This window comes from Ursus arctos, unplaced genomic scaffold (assembly GCF_023065955.2).
Source record: "Ursus arctos isolate Adak ecotype North America unplaced genomic scaffold, UrsArc2.0 scaffold_4, whole genome shotgun sequence".
In the NCBI taxonomy this organism is placed as follows: Eukaryota; Metazoa; Chordata; class Mammalia; order Carnivora; family Ursidae; genus Ursus; species Ursus arctos.
Window position 1 is genome coordinate 8,696,628 of NW_026623056.1, and position 20,877 is coordinate 8,717,504.

Consider the following 20,877-nt stretch of genomic DNA (forward strand, 5'->3'; position numbering starts at 1 on the left):
GTCTCTTCTATAAAATGGTACCTATTCCAACAGATTTTTATAAGAAATAATTACGTAATGTATATAAAGAATTAAACATTATGCTTAGCATACAGTATATATTCAATAATATTATTTTAAAATTTGTTATAGATTGATAATAGTAAAATCTTTTAATCTTCTCTGTTCTGTCTTTGCTCTAATCAAAGCCATCAGTGTTTCTCTTAGTGCACTTTGCATAGATCTCTATACGCTTATCTTTCTTGCCCACTGAAAGACGTCTGCATATGGTATCTAGCAAGGACATAAAGGAGGTGAGACTGATGTCAATTCAGAACATAAAAAGAAATCAAATAAATAACATTGCCTGTATTGCTTAATTTTAAAAGTAACGGAATTTGGAAGTTCAAGGGCAAGGTCAATTGTGACATCCTATAAAACCATGGAAAGAATAGATACAGTGGGTGTATTTTTGTAGATTTTACTTCCTATAATTAAAAATATATATATTAATTTGTATAATATGCATCTTATGTAGTTTTATTGATGCTACATTCATCAACCGTAACTAAAAGAGTTATTTTGAGTAATTCTTTCCAGAAAAGATAGGGGTGGTTATTCTTATTTCTGTTATTTTCATTACTTAGCTATTCATCAAGTCTCATCGTTAATATGTCTTGAAGGTAGTCTTAAAGCTTTCAATAGAACTTTAACCAAAATAGATAAATTGAAATATGGTATGAATAGCTTTGAATAATTATACCATATAGTATACTTTATATATACTAAGCAGAATAATTATTTGAGGTCTCCTTTAAGATGAATATTCTAAATGTTCTTTGCATATATTGCAGTTAGGACCAAATTAAATAGAATCACTTAATCTTACAAAATAACTGACATGCTGTTGGGTTCTTAATGAAATTTCTTTCCTCGCACTTTGAAGGGGACATAGTTTTACACAAACCAAGTATGTTATTTCTGTTAAATAGGTATTTTGAGGGCTCAACCAATCACAATACATCTGTTGACTATAAGGCTCTGCCTGTGTACCACCTAAAATCATGTAATGATCAACCAATCATCAGTACCCAAGCCACAACTTGAGAAATAATATAGTTGGTAAAATTATGATTCATGTAAAATAACACAGAATGCAATGTAGAATAGAGGTTAAAAATCAAACTACCTGGGTTTGATACCTGGTTCTAACAACTCAGGAGCTTTGCGATCCAGGGGAAGTCACACAGCATCTCCCTTTCTCACTTTTCTATCCATAAAAGGATACTATATCGTAAGGTTATTATGAGGATTAAATGAGTTGAATTGTGTAAAGTGATTAGATTAGTTTTTGCTATTAAGGTAAAGGCCCAGTAGCATTTACTGTTATTATGAAGGATATTAGTTTTTGTCAAATGAAAGTAAAAAATGGTTTATTATCAGAATTCAGGGGAAAAAAACAAATCACCATGGGACACCCTCCTCTCAGCACTAGAATGCTAACCGCCTCTTCAAGGGTAGATGAGATTATTAAAGTTTGCTGGGTCATAACAAAGATGTGGTGGTAGGAAATTAGGAAGTGTTCGAGACACAATGAGATTGTTGGTTTGAATAGAGTGGAAGTTTCTCGCAAGTGCATAGTGAAAGAAGAGGTATGAACACCAGGTTGACTTGACCCTATGTTGTGAGGAACTGAGGCCTGAGCAAATCGCTAGCCGTGAAAAAAGGTGACTTTTCCTGCATGATGATTTGTTATCTGTTTTCACCTTGACTTTTGTAATTCGAAAGTTCAGGCTTATTTTATCAGGTAGAAATGATTGAGGAAACTCAAGTAACTTCAACAATTTTTATGTGTTTTTAATAGATGAGATCAATCCAGTCGTAACAGAGTTGTGTGTTGAGATGAGTTTTTCTTCTGGTGGTATTTTAAACATGTTCACCAATGTCAAAGATTCACAAGTTATTGGAAACTTTGACGACATAAAATTATTTTTGTAATTTCAGCCCCTGATGGAGGCATGCAGTGCAGCTTACAGTGTCTCTTTCACCAGAACTGCAGAGTATAACGTTTCATTGCTTTCTCCCCAGGAGTAACTACATTACCAGTTAGGATATATCTCACAGCATATCATTAACCAGGCACCATCAGATCATCAAAACAAAGAAACTGCTGAAGCTGAATTAGATGTTTTCACTCTAATAATGAATGTAGTGACACTAGATAAAATCGAGATACTAGCAACAACACAGACAGCCCAGGCTGATTTCTTATATTTCCAAACATTAGATTATTAACTGTTTTGTACATCCTGACTTAATTTTTCTGTATCTTTCCAAGTATCAGAACCACTGGCTGAGAAGCATATGTGCAGTGGTGATCGGAATAGAAATTAAATCTACTGAAATTTAATGGTATCAAAATGAGCAGTCATTGGGCATATTACTTCAATACTGATTGGAGAACTACTAGGCTCTCCTTAGCTTCCCGTGTTCTTAGTAAACCCTGCTGGATACTGGAGTTCCTTATGCTCCATCAGCATGGTTTGTAAGCAGCAGAATATACTGTACATTCTCTGTTTTTGGTGAATTTTGCATGAACTTTAACAGTGCTTAAAATTCCCAAGATTTAATTTTGTGACTATGACTTAGTAATATAATATATTCAAGATCACCTTAACTATACTGTGTCATTTAGAAAGCATTACTTCAAAATTTATAATAAAAAGATTATGTGCCTGTTGGCTTTGCTGAACCTTGGTGCCTTTTTTGCTCTTCTAATTAAGGGTACTTCTGTTAAATAATAAAATAGTTTCTCTTTGAAGAGGGAATTATTTGGAACTTTAGTTTTCTAAAATCAGCTTTTTTCTCCCATGGTGTAGACACACTTTCTTTTTCAAATCCTTGATAATTGAGATGTATTTTCTCTGCTTTGAGCTCCTCTTTCTTTCATGAATTCCTGTTACAAATAGGTCTTCTAGTTTCTTCTGGGAATCTCTTTATGATCTTGTGAGCATTCAATTATTAAACTGCACAAGGTTTTTGAAAAGATGAATCATGTCTCCTCATTGTAGATCTTGACAGTTAATTTTTATAGGTTTTAGACCAACTATGCTGTTCTTTTTCAAAGCTTCATCACAAAATGTCTTTTTTTTTCAAGTAAAATAATCTATATAATGGCACCTTAGCCTGTGTATATGTATCCATTAGAATAGTTCCATTAAAGTTTTGATTATTTGCCAGGTATCTTCTCTGAATAGCCAATCATTTTGCCCTATGAATTACAATAATTGATGCTATTCAAAGATATTTGCTGTAGGGTATCTAGACATATTTAGTCTGGGGTATTTTTAATTTTTAAAAAGAAATGAACTCCCAAATTCTATGAATATGTTTTCTTTTAGTGATAAATACATGAAATTGATATAGTGCCCATATTCTGATCTATACTTTAGAATACAGCATTTGGGCTTGGGAACTAGATAGAATTGGGTACTAGCATTTAAAAGGTTTTTTAGCCTTGACCATATATTTAACCTCTTTACATGTTTTATGGTATGTAAACTTAGGCAATTTTTTTTTCTTTTTTTTTAATTAATTATTTTTAAATTTCAATTCCAGTATTGTCAACATACACTGTTATATTAGTTTCAGGTGTACAATATAGTGATTCAACAGTTCTGTACATTACTCAGTGCTCATCATAAGTGTGCTCCTTAATCCCCATCACTTATTTCACCCATCCCCCCACCCACCTCCCCTCTGGTAACCATCAGATTGTTCTCTATAGTTAAGAGTCTGTTTCTTGGTTTGTCTCTCTCTCTCTCTTTTTTCCCCCTTTGCTTGTTTGTTTTGTTTCTTAAATTCCACGTATGAGTGAAATCATATGGTATTTGTTTTTCTGACTTATTTCCCTTAGCGTTATACTCTCTAGCTACATCAATGTTCTCGCAAATGGCAAGATTGCATTCTTTTTTATGGCTGAATAATATTCCATTATAGATATATACCACTTCTTTAGCCATTCATCTATCGATGGACACTTGGGTTGCTTCTGTAATTTGGCTATTATAAATAATGTTGCAGTAAACAAAGGGGTGAATGTATCCATTTGAATTAGTATTTTTTTTTATTTTAATCATTGTGAATCTCAGTCTCCTATTCCTTGAAAGTGTGATAAATGTGTGAAATTGTGATAAAACACGTGTTACAGAGGACAGAAATTGAGATATTATTTTAACTAAATGTGTTGTAACCTTCTGAACATTGTGTCTGACACATAAACTTGCAGCAATCAATTTATCCACTCCATTTATTCCACAGATATTTAGTTGTACTACCACTTCTATTCCTAGCAATAGTACTACTAACAACAATAATCTGCCTCCTATTTTTAGCATGTACAGTAGGATTTCTCAGCCTTTTGTGTGCAGTTGAATCTCCTGGGAGTGTTTTTTTTTTTTTTTTTTAAGAAAAAAAAAAATATATATAAATTCAGAGACAAGAGGAAGAGAGAGAATGAGGACAATTCATAACCAAGTGATTCAGATTGATGAAGTATAAAATGGGTAACACAGTATCCATGTTTAACTATGAATCTAGACTACTTTATAATGGTAGCCTTCAAATCTCACTTTGGGAAACTCTGAATCTAGAGTAATAAATGAATACTTAAATATTTTCAGTTTCTTATTTAATAATAACATTACAAAGCTTTAGGTATAATTTAGTTGGCTTTAGGATATACTGAGTTTAGTCATTAAAAGTATTAAATACCAACTATTTGATAATCATTGTGTTTGGCAAACTACAGGACTCTAGGTTTCAGCCACTATCTGAAAGAAGAGTGTTCCTACAAAAGCTTTTGTAAGCTGAAATGGCATAAAGCAAAGAATCAGTTACCATTAATATATATGGAAACATTTCTGAGTGTTCCCACACCTAAAAAATCACCTCTCGTAGGCTTTCCTAATACCTTAGGCTACATCATCTTGGGATCTTAGTAGATACACAAGAATCGAGATAAAGTACAGATACTCACGGACACAGGTGCAAGCTATGGGACGCCTGATACTGAAATGGGAAGTGTAGTTCCCAGGGGAGGAGCTTGGTGGGCCACTCTCGCTGCTGGGGGTACATGCTGCCTTTGTAATGGCTCTACAAAACAAATGCGGAATACTATTTTTGCTGTTTGCCTTTTTTCATAAAAGCAAAACTCCTTTTCAGATTTCTTTCCTTTACCAAAAATAAGTACTAATGTGGGTCTTTTGTAAAAAGCAAAGTGGCGTTATTAGAACTTTTGAAAAGTAAGGGATCCTTATGTGCTGTGCTTAAAAAGAAAAACATCATACTTGTTCCAAAGAATACACAATCTAGCGAAAAACACAACTAAAAAGTAATAAAAAATAAAGTTTGAAGGATATTATGATAGAGAAGTGCAGGATATTGTTTTATGGCCTTCAGTCTTTTGCTTGTCATCCCTATTGCTAGAGCATTGATACGTTTATGAAATAGCATCCCCACATAAAGTCATGTAATCTATGCACTGTGCAAGAACACTAATGTATATATTTTAAATGAGCGCTGCCAATGCACTGTCCTGCCTAGCATAAGATTAAGGTCTTGCTTTTCCATTTCTAGGGTATTAGCGTATTCAACTTCAGACATTTCTAAAACTGAAAAGATCCACACATTCAGAGGGTTTTCTTCAAAGTTAATCTGATATGATTGTTCATATAGTGCTTGAAAAATCAGCTACAGATGTTCACTTTCATGTATAGTATTGTTCTAACTAAATAAGCGTTTGTCCAATGTTTGGCTCTAAAATATTATTAATAAGGGACTATCTTGTAGTTGCCTAGGTGTTCTTTATAAAAGTCAGAAACCTATGGCAGATACATCACATTTTCTCACATTCATATAGAATGAAAGTTGGTTCATCATAAAAATTTTATTTCATGTATCTCTGACATAAACTGTTAGCAATTAAGAATAAAAACAAAGCCTGAGAGATATACTGATTATTTCTGTCATCTTCTATGAAACACTTAGACCTTTTACCTTTTTAGTACCCTGTCTCAAAGTATGTAGTTGTAGTGGTGGAGGTGATATGGGGCAATAGGCTGGGAAAATTTAACCTTTGCAGTATATACACACAGATTCATACACATAGGCACACACGTGAAGTTTGTGACTTGAAAACTTTTGAGTAACAGTGAATAAAGAATTTCCAGTTATACACCTTTAGATATGTTATTCTGTTCTTTTAAGCTTGCTTCTCTGATGTGTACCCTATATAATATATTTCTTCTGTTGCACAAACTAGCTAATGGGAACTCCTCCTGAACTCTAAGGGGATGGTGAGACAGGTGATCCACTTAAACCTCAAGTTTTATAATCACGTCCAATGTTTCTTTTTCTTAAAAGTATAAGATAAATAGGGATCCAGAAAGTGTGGTAAGTCTAACAAACTTTAAAAATTAGAGATAGGATATTTTGGATCCTTGCCACATTATTTCTGCTTTTTATTTTCTTTTTCTTTTTTCTTTTTTTTTTTTTAAAGATTTTATTTATTTATTTGACAGAGATAGAGACAGCCAGCAAAAGAGGGAACACAAGCAGGGGGAGTGGGAGAGGAAGAAGCAGGCTTCTCAGCAGAGGAGCCTGATGTGGGGCTCGATCCCAGAATGCCGGGATCATGCCCTGAGCCGAAGGCAGACGCTTAGCGACTGAGCCACCCAGGTGCCCCTCTGCCTTTTATTTTCTATTTATTTTTCCATAATTATGGTAGGACCATGGTAGTGGTTTTTCATTTGGCAAAAACAGTATATAGAAAAGCAATGCTGCATGACCTGATGTTGTGATTAATCCATTGTATTCTGAGGAGAACAGTGCTCCAGTGCTTGGAAAGCTAATTAATACTTTGGTAACTCAGCTTTCCTTTAAAACTAAGGGTGTTTACTATTCATAATTTCAGAATATATGGTGAGATTGTTCTTTCTATAACCATCTTGATCTGTTTTAGAGTCCAAAATATCCACCCTTGGACACTGACTGTTTGTTATAAAATGCCCATGACTTGTTTCCTTTTTGTAAGGTCATATATTTAGTGTTGATCATTTTTAAATGAAAAAAAAAAAAGAGTAGGTAAATGAATTGACAATCAGCCAATCATAATAAGTGCTACTTACATGCTATTATTACTAAAGACCCCTTGATAAAGTTAAATCCAAACTACTGTTCTGAAGCAAAGGCCATCTCAAAATAAAAGATAAGCTACTACTAGGATTGCTTTGGCAATACTTTAATCAGGTTCCACATGATTTGAGGATCAAAAATCCAGTGGTTTTTGTTCCTTACTCTCTTTGTTTTTAATTTACTTAACAGTGCTTTTCAAAGTCAATGGAATGACTCTTTAGAGGAGGGGTCAGCAAACTATAGCCCACAGGCCAGGTCCATCCCAATGTCTGGCTTTATACATTTTTATTGGAACAGAGTCACACCCACTTGCTATTTTATTTTCATGAAGCTGGAGAACGGGATAGCTTGCAAAGAGATACAAGGAAACTTGTGGGGGTAAACAAAGTGTTTATCTTAATTATGATGATGATTTCATGGGTGCATAGTATGTCAAAACTGATCAAACTGTTGATTTGAAACTTGTGCTGTCTAGTGTCCTTCATTAGACCCCCAAAAGTTGAATATTTTTAAAAAGCTGTAGAGATAAAGATCCAGTTTAAAAAATCAAATCATACAAAATGTATACCCAAACATGTTATCATTAAGTTCAATGGACATAAAATTATTCAATCAAACTGTCATAGAAATTTTTAACAATTTTAACATCTATACCTATTTTGCTGGGAATTAGTAACAACCCTTTGTTACTACTTAGCATCCCACAAAGCACGCTTCGAGTAACACCGTTCTGGGAGATATAAAAGAAAGCTGATGGCATCCTTATACCTCATGGATATTAAAATTTGTATAAAAATGAAACAGTTACGTAACTATAAGACAGGCTGTGGTATAGTCCCAAAGACAGTGATTTAGGGCTCATCAATAGACAATAGAATGAAAAACAGCAATGTCTTTGTAAGCCATCAGACTGGGATTCAAACTCAATTTCTTTTGTTTTCCTCATCTTAGAGTATAGGTGACTTATGAAACTGCTTAGTGTCATTTTGTCATAGGAGGATATGATAAAAATAATATGCTCTTCATGAGGCTGTTTGTATCTCTCCTTGGCAACATGCATGTAGTAAGTATTCAATAAATATTTGTTAGCTGAATAAAGAGCTTAAAAAATTGCAGTTCCATAGTTGCTAAGCAACTTGCCAGAATCCAGTAGTTACTGACTATTGCTTATCTCCTGCTGCTTTGTGATTCTTGTCTGAAGGTTGGTTTTAAAACATTTTCTAATATGTCAGTCATTTAATTAAAAAAAAGAAAGTAAGTATATTAAGCAGTATTTGCAAAATTTAGAGGTAATCTCTCTGTACAGCTATTTTAATTTTTAGGTTACCTGTGTGCCAGAGAGAGAAATATTTGTTTTGTAGATAAATATCCTTTTTTGTAGAATATAAAAATATTTCTTTAAAAAGTGTATATAATTCTTTAGCAATTAATTGCTATATTAAGTTTCCTGAGTATGTATGAAGTATACTTTCCATGATAATATATTCTGTAAAGTAAAAATATATCATCTAATTTGGGGGGTTTTATATTTCCATAAAACAGGGATCTGAAAAAATCATGGAACACTTACCAACATTAGGTGTAAATGTCTCAATTTCTTCATTTGTAAACAAGCATTAATAGGAATTCTTCATATACTAGGCTCTGGGTCAAGCACTCTTTCTGACATAATCTCATTTAATCCTCATGACTGACCTACAAGGTTAATACTGGTATTACCATTTTACAGAGAAAGAAACAGGCTTACAAAGGACACCTTACATGGGGGATGGTAAAGGGAGAAGCAGAGATTTTCACTCAGATCTGTTTGCCACAGTTTTTGTTCTTCCATTTGCAAGGCCTATTATCTGAGGTTCTTCCCATATTCCCATTTGTCTCCTGAATCTCTGAGAAAAAATTTGATAGCAGAATGAGTTATACCACCTTTGTAAAGCAAGAGTCTGAGCTGCCCCAATTCCCTGGATTCACTGAGGTTTTCCAAAGGTATTCTTTAATAGAATTCTCCAACCTTTGGAGTACTTGTGTCCCTAAACATTCAAGATTGAATAAATGGGAATTGAACATGACTTGGTTCTGTGAGTTAAAATTCCTGAAATTTATGGCCAGTGAGGATTTTTTGATTAGTTAGAAGAATGGAGTTGGAGAAGCCCCCGGAGGCCTTCCTCCTCCCTCTCCAAATAGTCTTCAGAATGGGATAGAAAGTACGAGTTGCAATTCCGCAGATACTCTCTGAAACAGTTCTACACGGATTTCTTGGATTCTTTTCCAGGTGTCCAGAGCCTTCCAAGAATTTGAGCCCTTTGGTACTTCCTTTTGTATTTTAGTGTTTATCAATTGAATGCCATTTTATAAAAAAATAGTTAATTCCTGTATGTTTGGCCTAGGGTAAACAGAATCTTTGAGAAAAAGTCCACAATAGAACCTGAGAGCGGAGTTTGGAGTCTTACTGCCTAGATTTGCATCCTGTTTTCCTGATTCCCATCTGTGTAACTTGGGGCAAATTAACCTTACTTACTATGCCTCAGTTTTCTTATCTGTTAAATAGAGGTAATACTGACACCAGTCTTCTAGGGTTGTTCTGAGGATTCATTGAGGCAATATTTCTTAAACACTCAGGACAGTGCATGGTATAGTATATAGTAAGTTCTGAATATTTACTTTTATTAATTAGTTTCACTTATACAGATCTGGAACATTTTTGTGATTCTGCTTTTTCACCTTTGTTGAACAAAAGAATAAAAAAAGAATAAAGAAAATAAAGAAGAGGGACATATATTAGGAAAGGAGGAAGAGAGGAAGATGGAAGTGGAAAGGCAGAGGTGATGGGAAATTGGTCAGTTAGGAGCACAACTGAAGTCTCTTCTAGTCTAACATGGCTTGATATTCAATGAAAACTGTATATTCCTGCGATTTTATTTCCATTCATATTTGAATATGTATGATATTTCTTCGACAAGTTGATTTGCCACTGAATCTTGTGGACTTAATAAAGAAATCTGCAACTCACTAATAAAAATAAACGTTTAAAAGTTGTGAAGCTGGAACTGTCACATAATGCTTTACCTTGGCTCACAACCGTATAAAATCCTTGATATATAACTGTGCTTAAATAGGGTAATTGCCTTGTGCACAGTTAGAACATCATAACTTATCTGCAGTACATTTATCTCCAGAAGGGTCAAATGTATAATTTCTCTACCACACGATGCTGATTTTTCTATATTATAGTTATTTTGGCCAGGTTGTAGGTTAAAAGCAACTCTGAACATTTTCTTCTTTCAAATGCAACACAAATGATTTCTTTGCACATGATTACATGTTAAGTTAGCACAACCCTTATAAGGGAAAATTTATAAGGCTTCCCGGAAAAGCAGAGTTGAAGACTGCTATTTTATGATTTCACTTTGATCAAATTTATAGGCATAATCTGAATATGACCTTTTTCTAAGATTAACAATTCCTTCCTTAAGTGCTGACCATGGTAAGGAACGGTAGTGTTATAATTTGAATTTTTAAAAAATTTCTTGGGTGATGCTGTTCTTTTCAAGGACAGATATAAGCAGAACGTGGAATGGAATAGAATGAAAATGGAATTTGGGAAATGGAATTTAGGAATGATGCAAATGGTTCTTCTTTACAACTTTACTGCTCTTATTAAAAAAGTCACAGTTCCATACCATATACACTACTGTGTGTGCATGAATATCCTGCTATCAGGTGTCTCAATCATAATCATAAAGATTTATGCTGAACTTTATTTTCTAATAACAAATTTATTTTAGTAAATTGCCATTTTTATGACTAATATTCAGTTTTCTCCTATGTCTCTATAGGTGTAAAATATCTATGTCTTATATATTTATATCTAAAAAGCCATCTGAGACCTTTGACATATAGGACTTGACATATTATTAATTTTTACCCACTAAAGCCTCAACCAAATGTAATTCTTTGAAAAACAAAATGTGGATTATTTTAGGGTTTCCTAAAATATCATTGGAGTATGCACACACATGTCCATGTTCATAGGTGCCTGTGTAGAATTCTAATTTTTTTTAATAATTGTTAAATTTATCAAAGTCACTGGGAATAACATTGGGTAATATTTGTTTCCTTTGCTTTTCTAGTTACTATTACTGCTTAAAAATTATCCCTAAACTGAAGTGTCTTAAAAAACGAAAATATTAATTTTATTTCTCATGGTTTCTGTAGTTAGGAATTTGGACAGGGAACTATGGAAATGACTTTTCTTTCTTCCATGTCAGAGGCTTCAACCGGGAAGAGTTTATGGCTGGGATGACTCAATAGCTGGAGGCTAGGATCACCCAGAGGCATCTTTACTGGTATGTTTGGCAGTTGATGCTGGCTATATAGTGAGTCCGGACCTGGACTATCAATTGGAATATATACCTGTGGCCTCTACAAGTAGGCTTCCTCACAGCATGGCAGCAGGGTTCTAGAAGCAAGTGTCCCCAGAGAGCCAGTTAGAAGCTTTATTGCCTCTTATGACATGCCTTAGAAGTCATATAATGCCACTTCTGCCACTGTTACAAGCCTACCCAGTTTCACTGACACGATCTCTCAATAGGAGGAGTGTCAAAATCACATTGTTAAGAAAAACATGTGCAGCGGAAGATACTGGGAAATCATTGGAAAATGCAATTTTCTATATTGGTATAAAAGAGCACATAGTCCATAATCAGCCATTATTAGCTCTTCTTAATGTATTTTGCAGTTCACTGACTTTAATTCTATCAGTAATCTCAGAATTTGGACTAGGACCCACATCTTAATTGGACCGTAGTGTCAACATGTAACATCCTTGTGCTGTGCCTTTTATAATGTGTGTTGGTATGACCTTACAGTTCATTGTAGACAATGAAGTGTTCTGTCCTTTAGGACTCGGCCAGGGAAAGCAAACAAAACCACCCTTAGCTACAGTAGCTAAACATCCAACAGAAGAATATGCCTTTATTACTATCTAGAAGGAGAAGTGTAAAGCAACAGTAATGTTAATTTGCACTAAATAACAGCTTCTTGAGGTAGCCACACCTGTCATAGGGTTCCTGGGCTCCTCCTTGTGCACTGGTCTTGAGCAGCAATTCTCAAATCATTATCCACTTATCACTTGCATCAAAATCAAGAGCAAGGGTTAGCAAACTACAGACAATTGGCTAAATCTGGCCTAGAGTTTGTATGGCGAAGTTTGTGAAGAATGTTTTTTTTACATTTTTAAAGACACAAATAGTAACAAAAAAATGATATAAAACAAAGTATGTGACAGAGACCTCCAAAGCATAAAATGTCACTATCTGGCCCTTTAGAGAATTTGCTGGCCCACTATTCTAGCACACTTGAAAAAAATGCAGATTTCTCAGTTTCACCACTGACTTACTGAATCTGCAGTGGGGTGGGAGGTCAATTTTGAGAATCTGCATCTTTGAAAAGTTCCCAAAATGATTTTTTTATGTCTGCTAGATTTTGAAAACCACTAATTTTGGTTGTCTACAGATAATTGGAAACATACTTGGTTTGACCAACTAACTGGTTTTTGTTATTAGATATTACTGTGTAAAAATATAGACATGATTCGGCTCATCACAGTGGATGTTGTAGCGTAGCCAGGAAACATTGAATTTAAAATTAGGCAAGCACATTCCTGAAAGCAAAGATTTTTTTTTTTTTTTTAATTTGGACCTTGACTTTTTTTTTTTTTTTTTAAGATTTATTTCTTTATTTGAGAGAGAGAGAGCACTGGGAGGGGCAGAAGGAGAGGGAGAGAATCTTAAGCAGGCTCCCTGCTGAGTGCGTAGCCTGATGTGTGGGGCTCAATCTCACACCCTGAGATCATGACCTTAGCCAAAATCAAGTCAGACGCTTAACCCACTGAGCCACACAGGCGCTCCTGTACCTTGACCTTTTTTTTTTTTTTTTTTTTACATTTTCTTGAGGTATTTATAGTGTGCTTGAAGACTCTACAAAGCCCTTTATTAGTTGACAATAATTTGTAGAAAGCATTTCTCTAAAATATTAAGGTACACAACTTCATTTTTTTCAGCAATGAAATAATGTTAATATGCCAATGTAAAAGATTAAATTATAGTATCCTTATAATATGGCATATTTCACAGTCTTGTGGAAAAATCATTAATGAAATTAAAGGATGGGGATAGTGAAAGTAAAATTTAAGCTATAAAACAACATGTAACATAATTCCAATTGCATCAAATAGCTAAATATATCTATATCTCTTTCTCATCTATGTGTCTATCCATCCTATTTATCTACCTTCCTCTCTACCTATTTAGATGAAGGATAGGCAGTTAGAGAAAAGAATATTAGGAGAAAGGAGAGAAGGATATACAAAAATGTTAATAGCAAATTTGCTGATTTGTACTTTTTTGTTTTTCTACTCTGTAATAATAAGAAAGTTATATAAAAAAGAAAGCAGTGCTTAAAATTTCAAATTACATAATTTCCTGAATTGACCTATAAACCTCTACTTTAGGTAGAAAGTATTTAAAATGAGTAAAAATTATTTACATGAGTCACTTACAGTTGAGGTGTGAATGTGATTTTCAGGAGGCAAGACTAAAACAACTAAAGAGGTAATGATTACCTTTTCTAGTTAGAACAGCAAACAAGGGACAGCCTTCTAAATGATATTGTAAGAATCAACCTCCAAACTCACATTATGAACGGTTGTAGTAACAGTATGATCCAACAGAGTCGACTAAAACAAAAACAAAGGTTGATTGGAATTTTTACTTCAAAGGGTGTGGAGGGAGATTGTATTTTAAAAAAGGGTGTTTCACGCTGACACTAATAAAGTACCTGTGTTCTCCTTACCTTTCTTCCTCTAAATCGTTTTTTTGTTTTGTTTTGTTTTGTTTTTTTGGAGGGGTGACAGTTGATGACAAGGCTAGATATCTTCAGATAAAATTTATATGAAGAGTTAAGATAATAAAACAAAAGTTACCTAAAGTAGCTTTTATTTTTCTTTGTACTTTTTGGTACAAAGATATCTTCAACTTTAAATGCTGTAATCAAACTCATGTTACAACGTTCTTGCCTCAAAGTGCTTTTATAAAAAGTACTTTGTTAAAAACCACTAGTGATGTCCAGTATCGTTCAAGTCTGAACCACAGCCTTGTCTTTTATGATTCCCTGCTTCAAACCTTTTGTCCCAGGCATACCAAACTATTTTAAGTTTTTTGAATCTAAGATAACTTTCATAATTTTTAATTCATAAAATGAATTCATAATTCATAATTTTTATGCCTTTCACTATACTTTTTCTCTTGAATGCCCTTCCCTTACCTAATTCATTTGCCAAAGTCATATTCATGCTTAGAGCTAAAGAGACATTTCCTCTGAAAAATTTTCTTTTTTTAGTCTCCAAATACTCCTTTTTTTTTTTTTTTTTTTTATCATGAATCCTTCAGAACCTACTTGGTAGTAATGCTATTATAATCTGTTCCTCTCTCCAGCATGGTACTTATCACTTTACACTGCACTAATTTTCGCTACAACCTTTGAAGAAGGTTCTTGTCTTCTTTCAATTTGAGTCTCCAGCATTCAGAATCTACTAAGCACACAATAAATATTTGTTTCATGAATGAATCAATATTCCCCTTCATAACTTTTTTAACATTAAACATTGTGACCTGATTACACAATTCTCAGACTACAGCTCAAGCCAATTGCTTTACCCACACATTTTATACAGAAATTGCAGGTGACAGCAATTTCCCTATCATCTCAGAGATAATTGAATAAAGAATAAAGCCAGAGGTGTTTGCTCCTGAATATTGAGCTTGGTGTGCTCATCCATTGTGAATGTTTTACTCTGAACCACACATTACTAGAAATGATGAGCCCTGCCCTCAATCTAGTGAGGAAGGCAGACATGCAGGTAATAGAGGGGACTATTTGATTGAAACATGGTAATGGGAAGACACTTAAGGAGGTTGCTTAAGTGGTTGTATATGTAACCCACAGGATTTAACATTCTAAATTGGAGCCTATGGTGTTGCTTGTCAAAATGATAACACCATAGTCTGTGCTAAATTGTCTAGGTCTGGGTATAACGATATCAGGTTTGGCCAGTGAGTAGGGGAACCATATGTTACCTATTGCTTGGTACTGTCTAAGTTTACACTTAGAGGTCAGCTCATAATTTTTAATCATTTTAGTGCCTTCACCTTTCACTTTCAAAAGTGTCCCAGTGTGAATGATAAATAATATATCATATTAGAGATGAGCCATCTCCTTAATGGGAGATTAATGATAAGAGATCATGGGACACCTGGGTGGCTCAGTCGGTTAAGTGGCTGCCTTCGGCTCAGGTCATGATCCCAGGGTCCTGGGATCGAGTCCCACATCAGGCTCCTTGCTCAGTGGGGAGCCTGCTTCTCCCTCTGCCTGCAGCTTAGCCTGCTTCTGTGCTCTCTCTCTCTCTGACAAATAAAAAAATAAAATCTTTAAAAAAATAATTATAAAAAGAGATCATAATATTAGGAGATAATATTCATTTTGGGATTCTAAATATGTTTTCACATTTAATCCTGACAACAACCCTGTGGGGGGTTATTATTATGATGATCCCAGCTTTATAGAAGAGGAAACTGAGGCACAGAAAAGTTCAGAAATGTGTCCAAGTCCTACGGCAAATAAGAAGAAAGATTTAAATGAGGTCTATTTTCAGAATTTATAACCTCAATTGTTATACCACACTGCTTTCTGATTAAAGCCATTTTATTTAGGGGCACCTGGTCATTTGAGCATCTAACTCTTGGTTTTGGCTCAGGTTATGATCTCATGGGTCCTGAGATGGAGCCAGGACTAGGTTCCATGCTCAGCATGGGGTCTGCTTGAGATTCTCTCCCTCTGCTCCTCCCCCAGCTCATGTATGCATGTGTGCGATCACTCTCTCACTCTCAAATAAATCTTAAAAAACAAAAACAAAAACAAAACAACACTTATTTAGGTAACAAAGTGTATGGAGAACGAGGTTTTTAGGAACCAGATCATTCCTTCCTTCCTTCCTTCCTTCCTTCCTTCCTTCCTTCCTTCCTTCCTTCCTTCCTTCCTTCCTTCCATGTTTATTGACTATCTGCTATGTGCCAGACAGTGTCCTAGGCACTAGGAACACATCGTAAACAAAATTTCCCTTGTGATGCAGTTTGAACAAATTTCAGGAGCTAAATTGTCTATATTATATTTTCATGGTGTCACCTTGCAGATATTTTGATGAAAGTCAATGTTGCCTCCTATGGATAATGCAGCAACAATGACAAAAACAAGTTTGGCTGGTGAACAGGATGGGAGGATGCAGCCATGAATATATTACATGTAGATGATGAATAGGGTCTATTCCCCTGGACTTTGGCACTGGACAGTCATTTAATTCAGGAAACATTTATCGAGTATACACCATGTGCCAGATCCTGTGATGAGCTTTACTCTACAGCTGGCTACCACGTTACTCTCAGAATAAGAAGAGAGATACATCTCTACTCTATATTTCCATTATTTGTAGGTGGAATTAATCACCTTTTAATTACCTTTTTAAAAATATAAACACCAACTGTACACAGACACAGAGACACATACTCTGTCCCCAGTGGCTAGGTTTCAGGGAAATTAAGGTGCTTAGAGAGAAATTATTAGCAAGACTTATACTTTCTTACATAATTGTGTTTAGAGAAAAGCTCTCAGGTAGATTTTAATGTCACTGTTCCTTAGTGTCTATTTCGGTATGGCCTTGGCTGATTCTGTCAGGTGTTTTGACCCTATTAGCTGTGGTCTTATTTGCAATGCTCTTCTTGGCGCATGCACTGAGGGGGATCAAGCCCGCTGTCGTAATCATGCAGAGTAAGTACTGACGAATAAAGAAGGACACTGGAGAATTTTACTAAGCCTGACATGTAATGTTTGGGGCATTTTAATTACCAAAAAAATTAGTTGTTTTCCACTCTCTCTACTTTTAAACCATTTGGGAAATGTTATGCAGATGTAACTTGAATGCAACTGTTTGTAGCACCATTAAAGGTTAAATCTGCATAAAAATTAATTCATTAAATTGTACTATATTGAGGGTGCATTACATTGTGATTGACTAAAACTTTTATAGATTGACAACGGTGTTAACAGTTGCATTTAGATAATACTGGTAAATAAATATCAGGAGAATCCTATTAAAAAGAATAAAAAAGCTGAGGAGGTCAAGCCATCTGGATACTAACCTTGTGGTTAAGTTAGGCTAAGACACAGTATATTGTATGTGTCTAAAGTGAAACATATTTGCTGATGTATTTGTGCTTTAGTTCAATGAAATATGATTTAGTATACTCAGTAAATAATTCTCTGAATTGAACTAGAGACAATAAACATGAAGATCAGAATACTATAGAGGATGTTGAAATGATATGAGCATGGAGACTAGCCTAGTACAATGGGAATGGGAAAATTTGATGACCTGAGTGGTCCTCTGTCACCAGAATCTGCTGACTTAACAGACATTGTAAGAGAAGTTTATAAAACGTTTATATATGTGAAATATTAAACAACAATTAAATGCTCTCTAACTTAAAAGTTAGGGTATGTGTCTTCTGGATAATTCATTGAATTTGCCGATTCAATTGTGGTTAGATTTTTGAAATTTCTATGTCCATTAAAAAAAAAAAACGTACTATTTATCTTTTTTAAAAGGCTCCTTATAAAAATGCTTCCTGAATCTAAATGTAATTCAAAGGGTAAAATTTATTGCTTTTACAAAATGTAATTAGAAGCATTTCTTTTTCTTTCTCCTGGAAAAGATTGAAATGGTACAGTGAAAAATTATGGCTTCCATGGACCATCGATTGGCATTGTCTTGTATTTACACAGAATCATTTTTTTAAAAATAAAACTACACATATAATTTACTACCTATTTTAGAAGTTGGCCAGTGTACTGTATCAGGAGATTCTATCAATTTACACAGTTATTTTAAAAACAGTCTCTTTCTCATTCAGTGCCAAATAAAACAAGTTTGGAGAAAGTTGCCAGACTGATTTGCTCATTGAAGACCCTGAGGTCCCTTTGGGTTTCTCATTGTTTTAAAGCAACAGATGCCTGTTTGGATATTCTCTTCAAGTTTGTCTTTAAATTTTGGAAAGCAGTGAAGGATTTCAGGATATAGTAAGAGGAATTTACTTAGAGATCAGCCAGCAAGTCCAATTCTTTGTCTTCAGTTCCTGCTGAGAATAAATGATGATACTACCCCTAAAACAGAGACACTGGCTGAACAAAGCTTGTCTGCTTGTCACGTGCATACCTTTGTTAGAGAGGGTTGTGTGTGGACAAGTGTTAAAGAAAAATAGAGATATCAGAGCCCTGGGGTCACTGGCTTCTGAGGCAGATTGCCCTCGAGGATAATAGCTGAGTTGTTTTGTCCTGTGTGTCTTCAGCTCTAGCGAGGACCCTCATTGAGCTGAGGTCCTTCTTCAGTGGTGCTTCTGACAGAGTGTGAGATGAGAGGAGCACCTGCAGACATGAGTTTACAGCCAGAAAGGATTCAGATGGGGATTACTGAAGTGAACAGGGTAGTACTTGGTAGCAGTTCTCTGCAATGAAGCAAAATGATGGAAGATAATTTACATCTTTTCTTAAGGATTTTAGCTCCATTAGCAGTCACCACTTTTGTTCTTTTCTTCTTTCTGTAGCTTTAATCACTCTGCTGTGGCTCTCTCTGTTCTGTTCCTTTTCGTATAAATAATTTTTAATAGTAGTTTTTTGTTTTGTTTTGTTTTTCTTCTTTCTGGTAGCATCAGTTTAGGGCAAAGAACTGTTAACAGAATCCTTTTCTCATTCTAGAGAATGGCGTTAGTCATTGCAAAGGAGCCAAGTAAGAGAGGGATAAAGCAACCCTGAGACTCAGCCCAGTGGGTGGGTGATGTTGACAGCCAGGAAAGAACCACATGAGTCTTTTCTCATTCTTTCTTTCTCACCTGTGAAGGAGGTGAGGAGGAAGGACAAGGAAAGGAAAGGAACAGGTCCAGGCCCTCTTCCTCCCTGTTGGCAACTAAGACAAGGCCAGGTCTGAGCCAGGGGAAGGCAAGAAGCTTGTTAATTGTGAGATACATGTTTTGATTTTGACTAGAGTGAACTTCTTAATTCTTAAAATTAAGTAGTTAAACAATTCTAAAGCATGAATTATGCCCAAGATAGCATCTGGAAGCTGGGGAGGGAGACCCCACAGGAAGTTTTAAACTGTGGTAGGAGAAAAATAATTACTTGATTATATCTGTTGAGTCCATCCCAAGAAATATGCCGATGGCCAGTGTAATATTGGTTCCTTGATTTATGTTTAGGGTTGCTTTGGAATCTTGAAATGAACAGCTTATTAACTTGAAGAGGTGACAAATTAATAGTTTAATTCTGCTGGCTACTTTGAAGGGGAAAAGATGAATAAGAAAGTTCAATGAATTGAATAAAGGAGGCTTTGAAGATCAGTATGTCTAAATTAGATCAAGAGGGGAGAATGAGTAAGGTGGGAGGGCCAGGATTCCGTTTCTGTCTAATTAATTCATGCCCCAACTTGCATAGTCTGCCTCAACCTTGACAAACTAATTTCTTCTTCCATTGCCCATAGAGTTTGCTAATGTAGTTTCCTTTCTCTGGGACACCTTTTACCTTGCTGACATATGCAGAACACCTACTCATCCAGTGCATCACATCTTCCATGTAACCTTCACCATACCATAGACCTCTCCCCACCCCCCCATTGGAACTAACTGCTTGGTTTTTGTTTCAACACTGAACAATATCCAGACTTCTTTCAGAATTCCTTTATTGTTTTACTGTGACTATTTATTTACAAGTCTGTCTTGGTCTAATTACTGCGTGAGCTCCTTGGGGGCAAGGACCATACCATATTTCTATCGTATTTCTACTGTAATATCACGCTTAGAATATAGCGGATGCTCAACAGCTATTTATTGAATAAATGAAAGGATATATTGAAAGAATGACTTTGTCCCCATATTGAGAGGACACCGGGTAGGTGATCCAAAGCATCAGGAACTCCAAACAAGGATAAGATTCAGATATTATTGCTCAAGAGGCTCTAACGTTTGTTAATTACCTTTTTTCACTTCCCTAGAGTTTAAGATTCTATTACTTCATTAGTTATTGAAATTTAAATTTAAATGGAGTGATTCGGTTACTAATTGCATGTGTATTCAAATCTATCTTGAATTTGCTTTTCCTTGGTGAACCTTTTATGTGAAATAGATCCAAGTATGAATTATGTAGTTGAAATAACAAAACTGCTACGTTTGTGTATTTCTTTTGTTCATTGTTTTCCTTTTTTTCTCCCTGCATTACAAATAGGGTAATGTGTTTGTTGAAATTGGGATAAATTTTAATTCTTGATGGGTTCCTTCAATATTTAGACAACTTACTTTCAATCAGTGTGGAGTTGGTAAAGACTATCTTGTATAGTCACAGTGAATGTAATTATATCAGTTGTTGCTTGTAGATGATATGATTGCTTGATTCAGTTTGTTATATGAGGCATGTATAAACACTTAGCAGTGCAATCAATTGTTTATGTAATAGCTATCTTTCAAAAAGTAATTATTTTCAAAGTGTTGGTGTGTTCTCTTGAAATACAACACACAATCTCCTATTTGTGTTTTGACGCTGAAAGAAAAAGCC

At 34.9% G+C, this 20,877-nt stretch overlaps 1 protein-coding gene across 7 annotated transcripts in view; it reads left to right on the plus strand.

Annotated features, from left to right (window-relative positions):
* Positions 1 to 20,877, plus strand: part of NAALADL2 (N-acetylated alpha-linked acidic dipeptidase like 2) — a 1,320,052-nt gene that overhangs the window by 500,290 nt on the left and 798,885 nt on the right. The window contains exon 2 of one of the 7 annotated variants that reach the window (XM_057306506.1): positions 11,439 to 11,516. The exons of 5 other annotated variants lie outside the window; for them this stretch is intronic. The gene's annotated coding sequence lies outside the window, so the exon portion shown is untranslated. Of the gene's footprint in view, positions 11,517 to 20,877 lie in introns of all 7 variants that reach the window. One more of the 7 variants, XM_044384026.3, reaches the window with a different exon arrangement.